The following is a 20300-nucleotide window of genomic DNA, read 5'->3' on the forward strand; positions in this document are numbered from 1 at the left end:
CGTAGGTATATAAAACTGTACACTTTCTTCTGTATACCATAGTGGTCTCATTATCTATAGACCCTGTTGATTGATTTTATCTGTGCATTATGAAGGAGCGTTATGTTGGGAGATGTTACTTCCAAAAAAGCTACTCATTTGCTGAGTTGCATGTTGCAGGACATGTTGTGCATTGTTGTACTTTCAGTTGCAGACAGTCCTTCAACACATTGAGATTATTTTTGCTCAGGGCTCCTTTCAGGTTGCTTTGGCAATATATAAAGTCTGCAGACCATTTCTGTATACAGCTAATACTTTATTTTCCCACATAGACGAACACATCACCTTCACCATAGATAACAAATATCAACATGTGACAGCAGAGGAACTTATCTGAGCAGAAAGATTTCTTAAAATTCAAGGGGCCATCGATGGGACCCATTTGGTCGTGCCAAGATTCTTCATTGGCACAATGGTCACCATCAATAGCAAAGGATATTCCTCTGTCAATGTCCAACTTGTTGCAAGAGGTAATAAGGTTTTGAAAGGGTTATTGTTGCAGACTGGACTAAGTTCCAGTCAATATAACAATTATTTATGGCCTTGGGTGAGAATAAGTAATGTTCCCTTTCCATGGCAAGCAGATGCTCCAAGGTTCCACACATGGCGATTAGTGTTGGCACGCTAATCGCAGTATTGACTTCTGGTTCTGAAAGTTGCTGGCACGCATGGACCTCAGAAACCAGTACAGCTGGAATGAAAACAGATGGAACGAGAGGGATGAGACAGAACAGGTTACAATCTCTTGGCAGTAAATTATATGGGAGTAGCTGGCTGCTCTGCCAGAAAAAAATGTTTGCAATTAGTCGACATACCTGGAAGAAGTCTGTCCTGTAAACATCCACACAGTGCTCTCTTGGTTCCATGGGGATTCTCAATCGAACTGAGCAGCAGTTCTAGTAGTGCCAATGCTTCATAATGCTCCAGGACTGCTGGCATTACTCACACAGCAGGCTTGATGGATGCCCAGAGTCAGGTAAATCTGGGAGTTTTGGGTAGAAGGAGGTTTGGCACTATTCAGAAGGTGTCTGCAGGGAATTAGGGTGTTGGGTTTAAGGTCGTACAGGAAAGAAGGAAGGGATTCACTATCTTCTCATTTTCTCAGAAGGTACCTCTCCCCACCCCAATGGAAAAAGGGCACCCTTCAACAACAATGCCCCTCCTTCCTTTCAGCCATTTTAACTGCTAAAAAAAACAAATATATTATGGCCTGGGCACTATCATATTTAATTCAATTGAATTATCAAGAAACTCCATTGATGCTTAATTATTTATCTACACATGGTGGTTGACTGGTGAATTTAGCACCATCACCCTCTGTATTATGGAGTGAGCTCAAGGGCAGGTGTAAAGGTGGTAGGCTGGTCACCACCAATATTACATGCTCTTCTGGTCAAAACATACCTGGTGGGGACACATAGTGTTCAGCTCCATCTCACTTTCCTGATGTAGTTTACATTTATTCATATACTGGATGTGGACACCACTGGCTAAGCCAGCATCAATTACTTAGATATCAGTTGCTGTAGATCTGGAGTCACTTGTCGGCCAGACCAGGTAAGAATGGTTGTTTCCCTCCCTAAAGGACATGAGAGACCAAAGTGACAGTTGTTTTCCCAACAACTAACAATGATTTTATAATCAGCATTGATTGAAGATTTTTATTGAATATAAATTACACCATCTGTCCTGGCGGGATTCAAAACTCAGTCTCCAGGTCATTACTTGGATCTCTGGATTATAGTCTCCTGAAAATATCACTAGGCCACAGTCTCCTGGCACCTGATCACTAACATGCAATAAACTACATTGCGTTTAGGGCAAGATCCTCTTCTCACTAAGACTCACTTGATAGCAGCAGACTGCCTCAAGCAAGCATAAACTGGTCATGAATCGCATCCCAAAGCATTCAACACAGCTCACATTGGAGCGTATCACCAGATCTGCAGAATGTTTAACATGATACCCATAATACAATATATTATATCATTGTAAACTGCCCAAACTCTTTCAAAACCAAAGGATAAAATACACCTTTTCTTCAACGCTCTCCTGAAACCCACTAGAGGTAAGAAAAAATGAGTTCTTTTCTGCAACAGTCCAACATGAATGTTTCCAATTCAGACACATGCAGTATGCTCCACAACTTAGCTCTGAAAAATGGTCACCCCCTGTGGGATAAACAAACATAAAGTATCTAATGTACCAAAGGAAGGCATTCAATCTATTGTCTCTCAGCCAGAGATATCCAGCCAATTTAAAACAGTTTCTGATCCCCCTTGTTTAAGACACCTCAGTGCATAAGCAAGTATTTTTAAATGTGTTGAAGGTTTCTGCCCCTACCATCCCAACAGGTAGTTCAGATCCACATCACCGTTTAGGTGAAAAAAGTATTATTTCTAACCTCATAACCTCTAATCCTTCTTGTAACTATTTTGAAAGACGTAGATAACCAAAGTTAGTATGGGAAAGAAGGTGACTATCAGCAACAATAGTGAGAGCGAGAGGCTACTTAGGAGAATCTCTGGACACTACCGATTCTTTCAAAGTAGTTTCATTACTGGCTCATCCTGAGAAACACTCTTCCCTCCCAATGAAGATAAAGTGCCACCCATTTGGTTTTCCACTGTGCCCATTATCTTTTGATATGTAATTCCATTGAACAAGAAGAACTTATATTTTCATAATATATTTAACATAATTAAACCTCCTTATCAAACAAAATTTGACGCTGATCTACATCAGGAGATATTGACTTGAAGCTTCATCCAAAAGCTTTTAAGGGGATAGAGTGAAAACTCTCTCCATCACTGATGCTCTGTAGCAGGTGTGCGTAGTATCATCAGGATGCATTGAAGAAATTCACCAAAGATCCTCAGACAGCACCTTCCAAACCCATGACCACTTCTGTCCAGAATGGCAATGGCAGCGGATACATGGGAACACCACCATCTTCAAGTTTCCCACCATGGCACTCACTCATCTTAACTTTGAAAATATTTTATCGTTTCTTCACTGTTGCTGAGTCAAATTCTTGGAATTCTCTCCCTAATGACATTGTGGGTCAATGCACAGCAGGTGGATCACAACAATTCAATAAGGTGGGTTATCTTCAACTTCTCAAAGGCAACTAAGGATGGGCAATAAATGCTGGCCCAGCCAGTGAGACCCACAACACATAAATATGAATTTTGAAAAAAGCCAGGTTTAAGAATGGAATTCCAGACCTTCGGGCCGAGCTGGCTGAAGTCAAGCAAATAAAAATCAAGAGTTTCATGGGGCCAGAATTTGAGCAGAAATATATCACAGATGTCGGTTGGACTGGAGGAAATAATAGACGTAGGAGGGAAGAGTGCAGGATCAGTCTGAAAACATAACTATAGCATTCCCCCATAGCAAAGCTAGCCATATTCCTCTTCATGACATTATATGTTACTTTAATTTTGCTTAATTGACTATTCCTCTGGCCATCTCCTCAGTTGACTGTCTGGATGAGCCTTTGATTCTGCAGTCACTCTTTTTCTCTGTTATCTGTGTTTGGAGAAAGATTGTGAGCTTTGTGCATTTCTAGTAGTTTTCCGAGACATCCTGGCCTGGCATATTACTGCCCCACCTACAGATCTTCCTTCATTCTACTAAGCTTCAAAGAACATCATTCCAATATATTGTGTGTTTCATTATAAGACACATCTATCTCCCAAACGTAGGGAACCTTCAGAGTGCCATTAGGATGCCCTTCCTTAAACATGGAGTTTAAAACTGCACACAATATTCCAGCTTTGGTCTCAGCAGAGCCTTGGAACTGGTGAATGGATCTTCCTGACTGCAGACAGGCTTTCCTATGCCCACTGACAAACCCTGATGCCAGAACCTGTCACTTAAACTGATGGCTTCCAACTGTAGCTCAGGGCGATATTGGCAACCTCCTCTGTATTGCCTTAGAATGGAGCTGCCAAGAATCAATCCTCTTCCGCAATGATGATCAAACAGCTGAAAGCCATATCCAATATTTAATTTTTCACAATGCTACACAGAATGCTTTCATGTTACGATTCCTTCATTGTCTCCTGCCTGCCTCGGCATGACCCACCTCACCGTTGGGGCTGGCGAATGGACTTTGCTGAGGCATTTGTCATTGTGCCTCCTGCTTCTATCTTCCACTCTCTGTTATTCACAGGACAGAGCTCGTGGAAACAACTTCTTAATTGGCTGGTTCTGGAAAGATCATGACCGATATCCCAAACAGCTTCTTCCAGCTGGGCTTTCTTGAGCTGAAATTGAATCTGCCAACAGGATAGCGGACTCAATATGTAGAATCCCTACAGTGTAGATGTAGGCCATTTGGCCCATCAATTCCATACTGATCCTTTCGAAGAACATCCTACCCAGACCCGCCCTATCCTTGCAGTGTAACACTGCATTCCCCATTGCTAATCCACCTAACCTCTACATTCATGGATGCTACAGTTAGCATGGCCAATCCACCTGACCTGCACATATTTGATTGGTAACATTCTGCTCAAGAATACAGAAACATAAAAAGCTTTTATTTTGAGAGGAATACGCAGCAGAATTAGATGGCAGACTAAGCCAAGACACAATAGAAAATCCCAGGTATGTCTCAAAAGGTGAGCAGTGCTTTTGCCTGTCCATTGTGACCCACCCCTTTAACTGATGTCATTCTTTTAAATTTTATTTGAAAACACTTTTCTGTTCCTATTTTCACCTTACTCTTCAAATTTCTCGTTGAACCAATCTTTCCACACTGCTTCACTTTCAAAACATCTCATTGGTATTAAAATTGGCATCAATAATGTTTCTGAGCACTTTCAAATCTGACCCCAAAATGTCATTCTTTACTTATGAGCTACAGTTATAAACTAATGTGGAAAAATTTACACTTCTCAGTATTAACTTGACATTGAGTGCACATTTCAGAAACAAACTATGCTGCCTAACTAGTCTAATACTGCATTTACACCTCCCATGAACCTCTTCTCCTGTAACTGTTACCAGCATGACTTTCTACTGCTTTCACAGTTGTCTATTCATTTGCTGCTTGTCTCTCAAATCCTGTGGCTGATACAAATTCTTTGGCAAATCTAAAACTACATTTGTTGCCTCTGGTGCTGTGGCTTCCTCAATATAGTCACCATAATTAGCAACCTCACAATTTGAGATGCGGTTCATTTCTGTCAATTGAAAGCAGCTGGGATCCAAGGAATAGCACCTGCAAGATTATAGTCAACACTGTTCCCAGTCTCACAACAAGTGGGGGTGGCATGGTGGCTCAGTGGTTAGCACTGCTGCCTCACACACCAGGGATCTAGATTTGATTTCACCCTCAGGTGATTGTCTTGTGTGGAGTTTGCATATTCTCCCAATGCCTGGGTGGGTTTCTTCCGGGTGCTCTGGTTTTCTCCCACAGTCCAAAGCTGTGCAGGTTAGGTGGACTGGCTGTGCTAAATTGCCAATAGTGTCCAGGGATTAGCCATGAGGGGTGGGTCTGGGTGGGATGCTGCTCAAACAGTCAATGTAGACTCAATAGGCCCGATAGTCTGCTTTCACACTACAGGGATTGTATGATTCTAACCTTGCATGTATATCCCATTCCTCCTCCATTCCTCTGTAGTTTAATTGCATTGGAGGCCTGTCATGCGTACCTCGAAGCAAACTTTTCTGTGAGTTATGCGACCATGACTCAAATCTTATATATAAAGTTTTCAAAGAAGCAAGTTGATCATGTTGAATCTTTCCAATGCAAATTCACTCATAAAAAAGTCAAATTCATAAAACGTGAGCATCATTGGCAAGGTCAGCATTCATTGTTAATCTCTATTTACCCTTGAGAAGGTCAGAAAGCTGTCAAGCTGTGTAATTTGCTAGGCTGCAAGTATAAATGGAATTATTAATTATAATTACTAAAGCAGCAAAGAAAGCTTACAGTATCCTTGGTTTTGTCAATAGGAGCATAGAGTACAACAGCGAGGAGGAGATGTTGAACTTACACAAAACATTTATTAGACCTCAGCTGGAAGACTGTGTAGAGTTCTGACTCTCACATTATAAGAAAGATGTGAATGCGTTGTAAAGAGTACAGAGGTTGTTTACAAGAATGGTTGCAAGGATGAGAAATTTCAATAATGAGGCCTTATTGAGGAAGATGGGACTGTTCTTGGAAAGAAGTCTTAGAGGAGCTCTGCGAGCAGTTTTCAAAATCGTAAGCAGCTTGGAGAGGCTAGGGAGAAACTATTCCCGCTAGTGAGAAAAACAAGAGCAAAATCATTTGATTTAAAGGGATTTGCAACAGGAGTAAGGGTGGTATGAGAAAAAAGCTTTTTCACTCAGCAATTAGTAATAGCATGAGAGGATGTGGTGGAGGCAGATTCAGTTAAGGCATTCAGGCATTGGACAATTATTTGTATACAAATATTCAGCAAGGGTGTGCAGGAAAACCAAAGGTTGACACAAGGTTAAGATGCTCACTTGAAGAGCCGGTGATGGGTCAAATAACCTCCTTCAATGCCATAAGACTTGATTGATTCTATTATTGATTCTGTTTCAAAAGACGTTTAGGGATAACCATTTGTCTATGGGTTAGGATTCACGTTGAGGCCAAATTTCTTCAGAACAGCAGATTTCGGTCCTTAGAAAATGTTGAACCCAGTGGGGTTCATCAGTAATTTATGGTCATCGTTATGGATATTAGCTTTTTAATTCAAAGTTCGTGTTTAAATTCCATAACTTCTGTTGTAGGAATCCCCATTTCATATTTATATTCAGCGATTACATTGCATTACTGGAGTAAACCATTGAACATCCCTGGGGAGAGACAACTTAGCCTATTTGCATTAAATGTTCACACCATGAACCAAGGTTTAAGCTTCCACTAAGATGAATGCAACTGAATAGGAAAGTGAGAACTGATTTTGGAGCAGTGAGTCTCTTCAATTTTGCGGTGTAAGATAAGCACCTATGTCAAGATTAGAGTGGTGCTGGAAAAGCACAGCAGGCCAGGCAGCATCCGAAGAGCAGGAAAATCAACGTTTCGGGCAAAAGCCCTTCATCAGGCCCAAAACATAGATTTTCTTGCTCCTCGGATCCTGCCTGACCTGCTGTGCTTTTCCAGTACCACTCTAATTTTGATTGATCTCCAGCATCTGTAGTCCTCACTTTTACAGCAAAAGCATCAATGTGTCTATGCTTAAGTCAAATAGGTATGTCTGTTGAAGAAGTTGCATTGTTACAGAAAAGCCTTGGTCTTGTATGCACCCACCTATTTAGTGGCACACAGCAAGTCTGAAGTTACTTCCACTGAACACTGGAAATACTTGTCCAAATAGGGGTTGGCATACTGAAGTACAGTAATTATGTATGCAACAATTAGTATGGAAATGAATAGAAATTTCACATGGCTCAAAGTGTGGCAAGTCTGGACATTTTCCAAATGAGTTGTGTTGTTGTTTAACAAATCACAGAGATAGTGTCACTTAAATATAGAGATGGTCACTTAAGGACAAATGCCTTCAATAGAGATGCTCACTCCACTGAGGAAGGGCAGTACTGTGTGATTCAGAGGGCGCTGTCTTCACAATGCAATTGAGGTCTGTCCTCAACAGGTACAGGCTCCACTGGACCAACCAAAGTAGACCTCAGGAGAATTATGGGCAATGCAGTGACTCAGTAGTTAGCACTGCTGCCTCAAGCAAGAGGGACCTGGGTTCAATTCCAGCCTTGAGTGACTGTCTGTATGGAGTATACGTATTCTCCCCATGTCTGCGTGGGTGTCTACCAGGCACTCTAGTTTCCTTTCACTGTCCACGGATGTGCAGGTTAGTTAGATTGGCCATGCTCAATTACTCTGTCGTGTCCTGGGAAGTCCAGGCATTGTCCAAAGTGACATCAGGCATATTCTAACTGTGCTGAATAACACAATTGACCATGAGCAGCGTATCTGCATGTCCAGGGGAAAATTGGATGACAGATCAGTAATCAATGCAGAACAACATTGTATCCCGGCTATAACTAGAATTGTGTCTTAGTCTCCCCTCACTAACCCATCCGTCAAATATGGAATTTGGCAGTATTTGGCAGTATTTGCAAGTAGAGACTTTTTAACCATGAACACTGGGTTCCTCTGAGAAAAAAAAATATTATTGTGAGAGTGAACAATTTCTACGTTCTTGGAATGGCACTTTGGATATGATCTATGAGAGCTCAGACACATTTGCTGTACCTGCAAGAAGAATGGCCACTTTCAGCTGCCAAAGACACCTGCTTAGCTTGGAAAATTTACATTCCACCTTTGGAAATCCCATTATAAACATCAACTGTATTTAGTAGAATTAGACTATGTCTGGAAAGCTTGAGTTGCAGTAGCCCAGATCATTCTGATTATTCACACAGAGCCCATTGCTTGCTGACTTGCATTGGCTCCCAGTCAAGCAGTGTTAAACGCTTTGCCCTGTTTTCAAACTCTCCCTGTCCCTTCAGTCCCAACCGTCCAAGGTATCTGTGGTCCTCCAATTCAGGGCTCTTAGGCAGTTCCAATTTTAACCACTCAACCATTGGCGGACAAGCCTTCAGCTGTCAAGGCCCTAAGCTTTGAAATATCATTACTACACCTGTCTACAGGTCCACCTCACTTCCTTCTTTTAAACTGCTCTTTGAAACCCACCCTTTAAGCCAAGCTTTAGACTGTCTGAACAATGATTTTGTTGTGTGGTTTTTAACACTGGTGAAGCACCTTTAGGTGTTTTAATACATTGAAGGTGCTGCATATATATTACTATTGTTGTTAGAGACCTTCCTTCAGCCTATCCAGCTAGTTGAAGCAGTAAGGATGGTGTAACCAAAAGCTGCATTACAACAACTCTAACTTCTGTAATGTCTGTTCCTTTGGGGCCCAGCAAAGTTCTGAATTACTAGGACAATAAAAATTACCACAAGCACTGAGCATGTATCTTCCTTGGATGATTTAACCTGCTTTAGACTATAAATTAATGTTGCTCCAATCTCTTGTCATCAGACACAATTCATTTACCAAGCGATTGGGCCCATCAGGTTTGACATTATTTGGTTACTGTTAAGATCTTATCAAATGGACAGTAGATAGGAAGTCTATGAGTCATAGAAATGTACAGCACGGAAACCGACCCTTCAGTCCAATTCATCCATGTTGACCAGATATCCTCACCTAATCTAGTCACATTTGCCAGCACTTGGCCCATATCCCTTCCTATTCAGACACCCATTAAGATGCCTTTAAAATGTTGTAATTGGACTAGCCTCCACCACTTCCTCTGGCAGCTCATTCCATTCACGCAACACCCTTTGCATTAAAAAGTTGCCCCTTAGGGTCCTTTTAAATTTTTCCCTTTCACCCTAAACCTATACGCTCTCGTTCTGGACTTCCCCACCTCAGGGAAAAAACTTTGGCTATTCATCCTATTTATGTCCCTTATGATTTTACAGATCTCTATAAGGTCACTCCTCAGCCTCCGACGCTCCAGGGAAAACAGCTCCAGACGATTCAGCCTCTCCCGATAGCTTAAATACTCCAACCTTGACAGCATCCTTGTAAATCTTTTCTGAGCCCTTTCAAGTTTAACAACATCCTTCCAATAGGAAGGAAACCAGAATTGCATGCAATATTCCAAATGTGGCCTAACCAAAGGCTTGTATACCTGCAACATGACTTCCTAACTCCTATGTTTAATGCTCTGACCAACAAAGAAAAGCATACCAAATGCCTTCTTCACTATCCTATCCTGCAACTCTACTTTCAAGGAACTATGAATCTGCACTCCAAGGTCTCTTTGTTCATCAACACTCCCCAGGAATTTACCAATAAGTGCACAAGTCCTGCTCTGATTTGCTTTTCCACGTTTATCTAAATTAAACTCCATCTGCCATTCCTCAGCCCATTGGCTCAGCTTAACAACCTCCCGTTGAAGGTATTCTTCTTCACCATCTACTACATCTCCAATTTTGGTGTCATCTGCAAGCTTACTAACTGTACCTCATTTGTTCACATCCAAGTCATTTATATAACTGATGAAAAACAGTGGGCCCAGCACCAATCCTTGTAGCAAACCACTGGTCACAGGCCTCCAGTCTGAAAAACAACCCTCCACCACCATCCTCTGCTTTTTATCTTTGATCCAGTTCTGTATCCAAATGGCTAGTTCTCCCTGTATGCCATGAGATTGAACCTTGCTAACCAGTCTCTCATGGGGAACCTTGTCAAACACCTTACTGAAGTCCATATAGATCATGTCCACTGCTCTGTCCTCATCAATCCTTTTTGTTACTTCTTCAAAAAACCCAATCAAGTTCGTGAGATGATTTCCCATGCACAAAGCCATGCTGACTATCCCTAATCAGTCCTTGCCTTTCCAAATACATGTAAATCCTGTCCCTCAGAATTCCCTCCAACAACTTGTCCACCACTGAGGTCAGGCTCACCAGTCTATAGTTCCCTGGCTTTTCCTTGCCATCTTTCTTAAATAGGGCCACCACGTTAGCCAACCTCCAGTATTCCAGCACCTCGCCTGTGACTATTGATGATCAAACTATCTCAGCAATGGGCCCAGCAATCACAGAGTTCTGGGTACACCTGATCAGGTCTTGGGGATTTATCCACTTTTATGTGTTTCCATAAGACCATAAGACATAGGAGTGGAAGTAAGGCCATTCGGCCCATCGAGTCCACTCCGCCATTCAATCATGGCTGCTGGGCACTTCAACTCCACTTTCCCGCATTCTCCCCGTAGCCCTTAATTCCCGAGACAACAAGAATCTATCAATCTCTGCCTTGAAGACATTTAGCGTCCCGGCCTCCACTGCACTCTGCGGCAATGAATTCCACAGGCCCACCACTCTCTGGCTGAAGAAATGTCTCCGTATTTCTGTTCTGAATTTACCCCCTCTAATTCTAAGGCTATGTCCACGGATCCTAGTCTCCTCACCTAACGGAAACAACTTCTTAGCATCCACCCTTTCCAAGCCATGTATTATCTTGTACGTCTCTATTAAGTCTCCCCTTAATCTTCTAAACTCCAATGAATACAATCCCAAGATCCTCAGCCGTTCCTCATATGTTAGACCTACCATTCCAGGGATCATCCATGTGAATCTCCCCTGGACACAGTCCAGTGCCAGTATGTCCTTCCTGAGGTGTGGGGACCAAAACTGGACACAGTACTCCAAATGGGGCCTAACCAGAGCTTTATAAAGTCTCAGTAGCACAATGGTGTTTTTATATTCCAACCCTCTTGAGATAAGTGACAACATCGCATGCGCTTTCTTAATCACAGATTCAACCTGCATGTTGACTTTAGAGAATCCTCGACTAGCACTCCCAGATCCCTTTGTACTTTGGCTTTACGAATTTTCTCACCATTTAGAAAGTAGTCTGTGCTTTTATTCTTTTTGCCAAAGTGCAAGACCTCACACTTGTTCACGTTGAATTCCATCAGCCATTTCCTGGACCACTCTCCAAAACTGTCTAGATCCTTCTGCAGCCTCCCCACTTCCTCAGTACTACCTGCCTGTCCACCTATCTTCGTATCATCGGCAAACTTCGCTAGAATGCCCCCAGTCCCCTCATCCAGATCATTAATATATAATGCGAACAGCTGTGGCCCCAACACTGAACCCTGCGGGACACCGCTTGTCACCGGCTGCTATTCTGAAAAAAAACCTTTTATCCCAACTCTCTGCCTTCTGTCAGACAGCCAATCCTCAATCCATCCCAGTAGCTCACCTCGAACACTATGGGCCCTCACCTTGCTCAGCAGCCTCCCGTGTGGCACCTTATCTAAGGCCTTTTGGAAGTCTAGATAGACTACATCCACTGGGTTTCCCTGGTCTAACCTGCTTGTCACCTCTTCAAAGAATACCAACAGGTTTGTCAGGCATGACCTCCCCTTAGTAAATCCATGTTGACTTGTTCTAATCAGACTCTGCTCTTCTAAGAATTTAGAAACCTCATCCTTAATGATGGATTCTAGAATTTTACCAACAACCGAGGTTAGGCTAATTGGCCTATAATTTTCCATCTTTTGTCTTGATCCTTTCTTGAACAATGGGGTTATAACAGCGATCTTCCAATCATCCGGGACTTTCCCTGACTCCAGTGACTCTTGAAAGATCTCAACCAATGCCTCCGCTATTTCCTCAGCCACCTCTCTCAGAACTCTAGGTTGTATCCCATCGGGGCCAGGAGATTTATCAATTTTAAGACTTTTTAGCTTTTCTAGCACTATCTCTTTTGTAATGACAACCATACTCAACTCAGCCTCCTGACTCCCTTTAATTGTTGGGATATTACTCCTGTCTTCCACTGTGAAAACTGACGCAAAGTACTTGTTAAGTTCTCCTGCTATTTCCTTATCTCCCATCACTAGGCTTCCAGCATCAGTTTGAAGTGGCCCAATGTCTACTTTTGTCTGTCGTTTGTTTCTTACGTATTGAAAGAAACTTTTACTATCGTTTCTAATATTACTGGCTAGCTTACCTTCATATTTGATCCTCTCCTTTCTTATTACTCTCTTTGTTATCCTCTGTTTGTTTTTGTAGCCTTCCCAATCTTCCGATTTCCCACTGCTCTTGGCTACTTTATAGGATCTCTCTTTTTCTTTAATACATTTCCTGACTTCCTTTGTCAGCCATGGCTGTCTAATCCCTCCCTGGATAATCTTTCTTTTCTTGGGGATGAACCTCTGTACAGTGTCCTTAATTATACCCACAAACTCCTGCCATTTTTGCTCTACTGTCTTCCCTGCAAGTCTCTGCTTCCAGGCTATTTTTGTCAGTTCCTCTCTCATGCCCTCATAATTACCTTTATTTAACTGTAACACCATTACATCCGATTTGCCTTCTCTCTTTCAAACTCCAGACTGAACTCTACCATATTATGATCGCTGCTTCCTAAGGGTTCCCTTACTTTAAGATCTTTTATAAAGTCTGGTTCATTGCAAAGCACTAGTTCCAGAATAGCCTGCTCCCTTGTTTCAAGACATCCAGCACCTCCTCGTCTGTAAAATGGGCATTTTTCAAGATATCACCATGTATTTCGCTACATTTTATATCTTCCATGTTCTTCTCTACAATAAACACTGATGCAAAATACTCATTAAGTATCTCCCCCATCTCCTGTGGCTCCACGCTTAGGCTGCCTTGCTGATCTTTGAGGGGCGCTATTCTATCTCTAGTTACCCTTTTGCCTTTAATGTAGTTATAAAATCCATTTAGATTCTTCTTCACCCTATTTGCCAAAGCTATATCATGTTTCCTTTTTTGCCTCCTGACTTCCCTCTTAAGTCTACTCCTACTGCCTTTATACTCTTTAAAGGATTCACTCGATCTATCCTGGCTGTACCTGACATATACTTCCTTCTTTTTCTAAACCAAAACCTGAATTTCTCAAATCATCCAGCATTCCCTATACCTACCATCCTTTCCTTTCACCCTAACAGGAATAGACTGCATCTGGAGTCTTGTTGTCTCATTTTTGAAGCTTTCCCATTTGCCAGCCATCCCTTTACCTTTGAACATTTGTCCCCAATCAGCTTTTGATAGTTCTTGCCAAGTACCATCAAAATTGGCTTTTTTCCAATTTAGAATGTCAAATTTTAAATCCAGTCTATCCTTTTCTATCACTATTTTAAAATGAATAGAATTCTGGTTACTGGCCCCAAAGTGCTCCCCTCTGACACCTCAATCACCTGCCCTGCTTTATTTCCCAAGAGTTGGTCAAGTTTTGCACCTTCTCTAGTAGGTACATCCACATACTGAATCAGAAAATTTTCTTGTACACACTTAACATGTTCCTCTCCATCTAAACCCTTAACACTATGGCAATCCCAGTCTACATTTGGAAAATTAAAATCTCCCCTGACAACCACCCTATTATTCTTACAGATAACTGAAATCTCCTCACAAATTTGTTTCTCAATTTCCTATTGACTATTAGGGGGTCTATAGTACAATCCTAACAAGGTGATCATCCCTTTCTTATCTCTCAGTTCCACCCAAATAACCTCCTCGGATGTATTCCCATAGCCATAGTTCTATCCCTTATCAAACGTGCCACGCCCCCTCCTCTCTTGCTCCCCTTTCTATCCTTCCTATGGCATTTGTATCCTGGAACATTAAGCTGCCAGTCCTGCCCATCCCTGAGCCACGTTTCTGTAATTGCTATGGTATCTCAGTCCCATGTTCCTAACCATGCCCTGAGTTCATCTGCCTTTCCTGTTAAGTTTCTTGCATTGAAATAAATGCAGTTTGATTTATCAGTCCTACATTGTTCTCTGCTTTGTTCCTGCCTGCCCTGACTGTTTGACTCATTCCCTTTCCCAACTGTGCCACCTTCAGATTGATCACTTTCCTCACTATCTGCCTGGGTCCCACTCTCCCACCATACTAGTTTAAATCCACCCGAGCAGCTCTAGCAAATCCCCCTGTCCCCTTCCAGTTCAGGTGCAATCCATCCTTCTTGTACAGATCACTTCTACCCTAGAAGAGATTCCAATGATCCAAAAATGTGAACCCTTCTCTCCTGCATCAGCTCCTCAGCCAGTCAGTCATCTGCTTTATCCTCATATTCCTGCCCTCACTAGCTCCTAGCACCAGGAGTAATCCCAATACTTCTACCCCTGAGGACCTCCTTTATAAATTCTTGCCTAATTTGCTATATTCTCCCTTCAGAATCTCATCCTTTTCCCTTCCTATGTCGTTAGTTCCAATGTGTACAATGACCTCCTGCTGAGCCCTCTCCTACTTGAGAACATTCTGCACCTATTCCGAGATATCCATGATCCTGGCACCAGGGAACCAATTCTGATTTTTTGCTGCCAGCCACAAAAAAGTCTGTCTATGCCTTGGACTAGAGAGTCCCCTAACACAATCGATTGCTTGGAATCTGACATACGCTTCATTACATTAGAGCCAGTCTCAATACCAGAAACTTGGTTGTGCTTGCTACATTCCCCTAAGAATCCACCACCCCCTACATTTTCTAAAACTGGATACATGTTTGAGATGAGCATAGCCACAGGAGACTCCTGCATGATCTGCCCACCCCTACTACCTTTCTTGGAGTTAACCCATCTACCTGACTGTATTTGCAACTTTTCTCCCTTCCTATAACTGCCATCCATCACACCCGCTAGCTTTTGTGAATTCCTCATTGCCTCTAACTGCCATTGCAACTGATCCATGCGATCTGAAAAGATTTGCAACTAAAGATACTTCCTGCAGACATAATCATCAGAAACATGGAAACTCTCCACAAATTTCCACATCCGACAGGAAGAACACATCACTCTACTAAAGGCCACCTTTGCTACTTCACAATTGACAGACCCAGAAAATAGCACCATCTTATTGCCCTAAAAAAAACAGTGCTCCAGGCTAAATTAGTACTTATGGTTTATATTTTTAAAATTTAGTCAAGAGACAGAACTCAATAAAACATAAAATCAAGAAAGAACCCACACTACTCACTACTGTACACTCACAGCAAGGTTACGTGTAAAAGCTATGTACTAATCTGTTCCTGTGCTGTGAGCCCACCCACACTGGTTCCTCCAACATCAGCTGTGAATTTTGCTGTTTGTTAATTTTTCCTAGATGCACTCTGATGTCCAGAGATACATGAACTCAAACAGCAAACACAGTAAATGAGCAGATTCACTGTGTCAGTGAGCAGTGCAGGTTTCTTTCTCTCTCTCCCTCACTGACCACATGATTGATGACTTTTGTCTGTCTTCCTCCTTTTAAAAGTGCCAGTTTTGATCTATTTTTCCCAAAGTGCCAAAACAATGCAGCAGCATACGAAACAGCAAATACTGTTCCTGGAATTCAAGGAAATCACTTCCAACACATAAAACACCTCAAAAAAGGAGCAGCTCTTACAGACACAGACTTTTACCTGTCCTCCATCTTGGATTACCCAGAACTGGTATTTTTATAGACTGCGTGGAATGAAAAACAGTATTTGCATTGCTTATTGAATTATATTGCTGTTTTCCTCCTAACTATAATATAAGGTTCCTCAAGTAGGAGGTGCAGGAGAAACCTCTTGCTTTTCTGCAATCTACTCAAAGGAACGGGAGAATCAACGTTTCGGGCATAAGCCCTTCTTCAGTTTCTCCTGTTCCTTGGATGCTGCCTGACCTGCTGCGCTTTTCCAGCAACACATTTTTAAGCTCTGATCTCCAGCATCTGCAGTCCTCACTTTCTCCCTGCAATCTACTCAAGACAGGCACAAAGGCTGAAGCATCTTAACATGGGATTGCATCACCATCCTCATGTTAATCACTTCCAGCAAATGTCAGTTCAATGTAGAAATATTGAAAATAGAAGCAGAAGTAGGTCATTTGGTCCTTCCAGCCTGCTTTGCTATTCATTAAGATTGTGGCTGATCAGCCAAGTTGTCCTGCTTTTGCTCCAAATCCTTTAATCAGTTTAGTTCCACGTGCTCTATAGCTAACTCCTCCTTGAAAAAAAGCAATGTTTTAATCTTGGCTGTCTTCTGTGGTAGTGAATTTCACAGACTTGCCATTCTCTGTATGAAAACATTTGTTCTCATCTCAGTACAAATGGTTTAACCCATGTTCTTGGATTGTGACCCCTGTGTATGAACTGCCCTGTCATCAGGAACATCCTTTCTGCATTTACTCTCTCTAGTCCTGTTGGAATTTTATAGGTTTCTATGAGATCTCCCCGCAATCCTCTGAACTTCAGGAAATATAGTCCAAACCAATTCAACCTCTCTGCATACATTAATCCTACCATCTCAGAAATCAGTCTGATACATCTTCCCTCTATAGCAAAAGTACCCAAATGGGAACTGTAGCACAGTGGTGTTGTTAACTTAAAGTCATAGGGCTGGATGAATGCTCCAGAGACAGTTCAAATTGCAGCTTGGGGATTTTGTTTTTATTCATTCACAGTATGATAGCATCTCTGGTGAGGCCAGTTTTGCCCATTCCTAACTGCCCACTGATGATTTAAGTGTCAATCATATTGCTGTGGGTCTGGAGTCACATGTCAGATGAGCTAAAGTTGGCAGTTTCCTTCCTTAAAGGGCATAAGTTAACCAGATGGGTATTTTGCCTGAGGATAAACAATGGCTTCATGGTCATCATTACACTCTTAAATCCAGATTTTAATGAATTCAAAATCCACTAGCTGCCATGGTGGGATTTGAATTGAGGATTTCAGAGCATGACCTGGGTCTCTGGATTAATAGTTCAGCAATAATGGCACTAGTCTATTGCCTCCTCATTTAAATACATGATTTGGAAATGCAAGTAACAAATAAATGTGAAATAAAATGTCACTGTCATTAATAATGGCAATGAAACTATGAGAATGATGTTAAAAATCTATCTGCCATTCTACCCCGATGTGGCCTCCAAATGACTCCAGATCCATAGCAATGTGATTGCCTTTTAGTTCCCATGCTTTTCTCTCGAGTAGTGAAGTAAAAAACTAGAGGGTATAAGTTTAAGATGAGGAAGGAAAGATTTAAAAGGGACCTAAGGGGCAACCTTTTTCACATAGAGGGTGGTGTGTGTATGGAATGAGCTGCCAGAGGATGTGGTGGAGGCTGGCACAATTACAGCATTTAAAAGGCATCTGGATGGGTATTTGAATAGGAAGATTTTAGAGGGATATGGGCCAAATGCTGGCAAATGGGACTAGATTAATTTAGGATATCTGGTCAGCATGGACAAGTTGGACCAAAGGTTGTGTTTCCATGCTCTATGACTCAATGTGAAATTGTGTAGTAATCCACTCAGCTCACTATCTCCTAATCAAGGGTAATTAGGGATGTGCAATAAATCCTGACTTTGCCAGTGATGCCTACATCCCAAGACTAATTCTTCAAAAAAACTATAACGGATGAAAGACTTTAACACCTTGAAAAGAGTTATGCAGAGCAACTCACAACATGACTGCATACCCTGTCCAATCTCCCATGATGATCTTATGGATCACCAATAATTAATCTAAATTCAAATAAGAGGATTCTTCCAAAGAGACATGCAAACCAACAGATGTAGTGAAAAGGATTAATCTGGAGACTTCTTCTTTTAATCTCAAATCCATGCACAATTTGGTACTGGATTGTACATTCACTAATGGAAATTTTTCTCTTATATTTCTAGACCGTCAAATGATGAAGAAACATTTAGTTCGACATAAAGCTTAATGGTCACAAGCTGGAGCTGTTTTCAAAACTTTGTTGTCATTAAGAAAGACAAGACTAAAGTTTGTGTTAGTTCTCAACACAATCTGAAAAAAATTGTATCCAAGCATTCACCAGAAAAGAACGCTGACATTTATGTAGCACTTCTCATAACCTCAGGAACCTTTTACTGTCCAGTAATTACTTTTTGAGGTGAAGCCACTGTTGTAATGTTGGAAATCTACCCAATTTGGCCATGAGCATCTGATGTAAATCAATGATTGAAACAGATGTTATTTGCAGCACTGTATCTTCAAATTTATCTTTTGCTAATTTCTTCTTCCTCATCTCAAATTATGCTTCTATTTTCCTCAATTATCCTTTCTTCTTCTCTAGTAACATTGGCAATATTACTTTGTCCCTGAACTCTTTCTTTCAAGTTTTTCATTTTGTTTTTCTTCTGTAAATTATGATTAGATTCCCTACAGTGTGGAAACAGGCCCTTTGGCCCAACAAATCCACACCGATCCTCCAAAGGATAACCCACCCAGACCCATTCCCCTACACCTAACACTACGGGCAATTTAGCATGGCCAATTCACCTAACCTGCACATTTTTGGACTGTGGGAGGAAACCAGAGCACCTGGAGGAAACCCATGCAGACACGGGGTGAATGTGCAAACTCCACACAGACAGTTGCCTGAGGCAGGAATATGAACCCGGGTTTCTGGTGCTATGAGGCTGCAATGCTAACCACTGTGTCACCCATATATATCCAGTATTGGACAATAGAAATGTTCTAAAATAAAATATTGGGAAGAACAAAGTCACAGACTTCAGTCTGATAGCCATTAATTGCATTCTCGACACTTTGCAACCTTGGTGCTATATTTAATGTCGGAGTTCACAGAGTAGTTTTAAGATGGTGACATGGTAGAAATGAACATCATCAATGTATGTGTGGAAACTGACACTGTGCAATTGGATAACATACCCAAAAGCAGTACGTCAATAAGAAATAGCAAAGGGCCAAGGCCAAATCCTGAGAGGTGTCCACAGCAAATGATGTGGGAACAAAGAGACAAGTCATTCCAGGAGATTCTCTTAAACCCTGTCTCATCTTTTCCTTCAACTCCTTGAATGGAAAGAAAAGCTCACAACAATCTTACCTCTGTTGCCAATCTTTAAATGATTAAAGGTTCAGAATACTCTTAAACTACAGTCCTGATCAAATACCATCCCTTAGTACTTTTGCCAGATGTTTTCTGACATTAACTACACTTTAAGTGGATAAGTAAAAAGAACACAGCAGTTTGAGTTTGCAACGAAAAGAAAAATTACCTTTTCTGAACTTTGCGTTCCAGTTTGATGGCTTGTTTCTCCCAGTTAGGAAGATTTCTACAGTCTTATATGAATAAACCATTGGGCAAAATGACAGCATTGGGTTCACTCCAGCTGACTTTGCGATGTTGCCAAACCCACTAGTCACTTAACTTTCATGGGGTGGGGAAAACAGCAAGAATGGCATCTTGACCTGCTTCTTTCCTCTTCCGCTAACTTTCTGTTTTCCTGAAGGCACTAATGGACGTGAGGTATAGTTCCATTGCTATTGGCAGCCCTCTAGGCCCTTTACACAGATAACCATTCATCACAGTAAGTGCTGGCAGGCTAGTGAAAGGGTGGTGGCTGGATGTCACAGGCACTCTCTGTAACGAACACATGATTTCCAGCAGAAGTCACAATGTAGCAATCAGAAATAAAAAAAAATGCTTCTTTTCTTAGCCCAGAGGCCTCTGACAAAATTATTGCACCTCTGCCTTGGCCTGCTGACGTTAATTAACTGAGGTACATATTGGGAATTGTCAGGGTTTTCTTCCAGCTTTGCATTGCTCCCTTTCACATTGTATCTGTTATTTATTCTGACCAGAGAAATCGGGAGTCTATTGACCATTAAAGAATGAAAGGACTTTACTGACTTTCCAATAACAAACATCATTGCCATTGGCTTTGGGGTTAAAATGATATCCCAGCAGGAGAAAAAGGAGAGCAACACTTAGA

Source organism: Chiloscyllium punctatum, chromosome 25 (assembly GCF_047496795.1).
Source record: "Chiloscyllium punctatum isolate Juve2018m chromosome 25, sChiPun1.3, whole genome shotgun sequence".
NCBI lineage: Eukaryota > Metazoa > Chordata > Chondrichthyes > Orectolobiformes > Hemiscylliidae > Chiloscyllium > Chiloscyllium punctatum.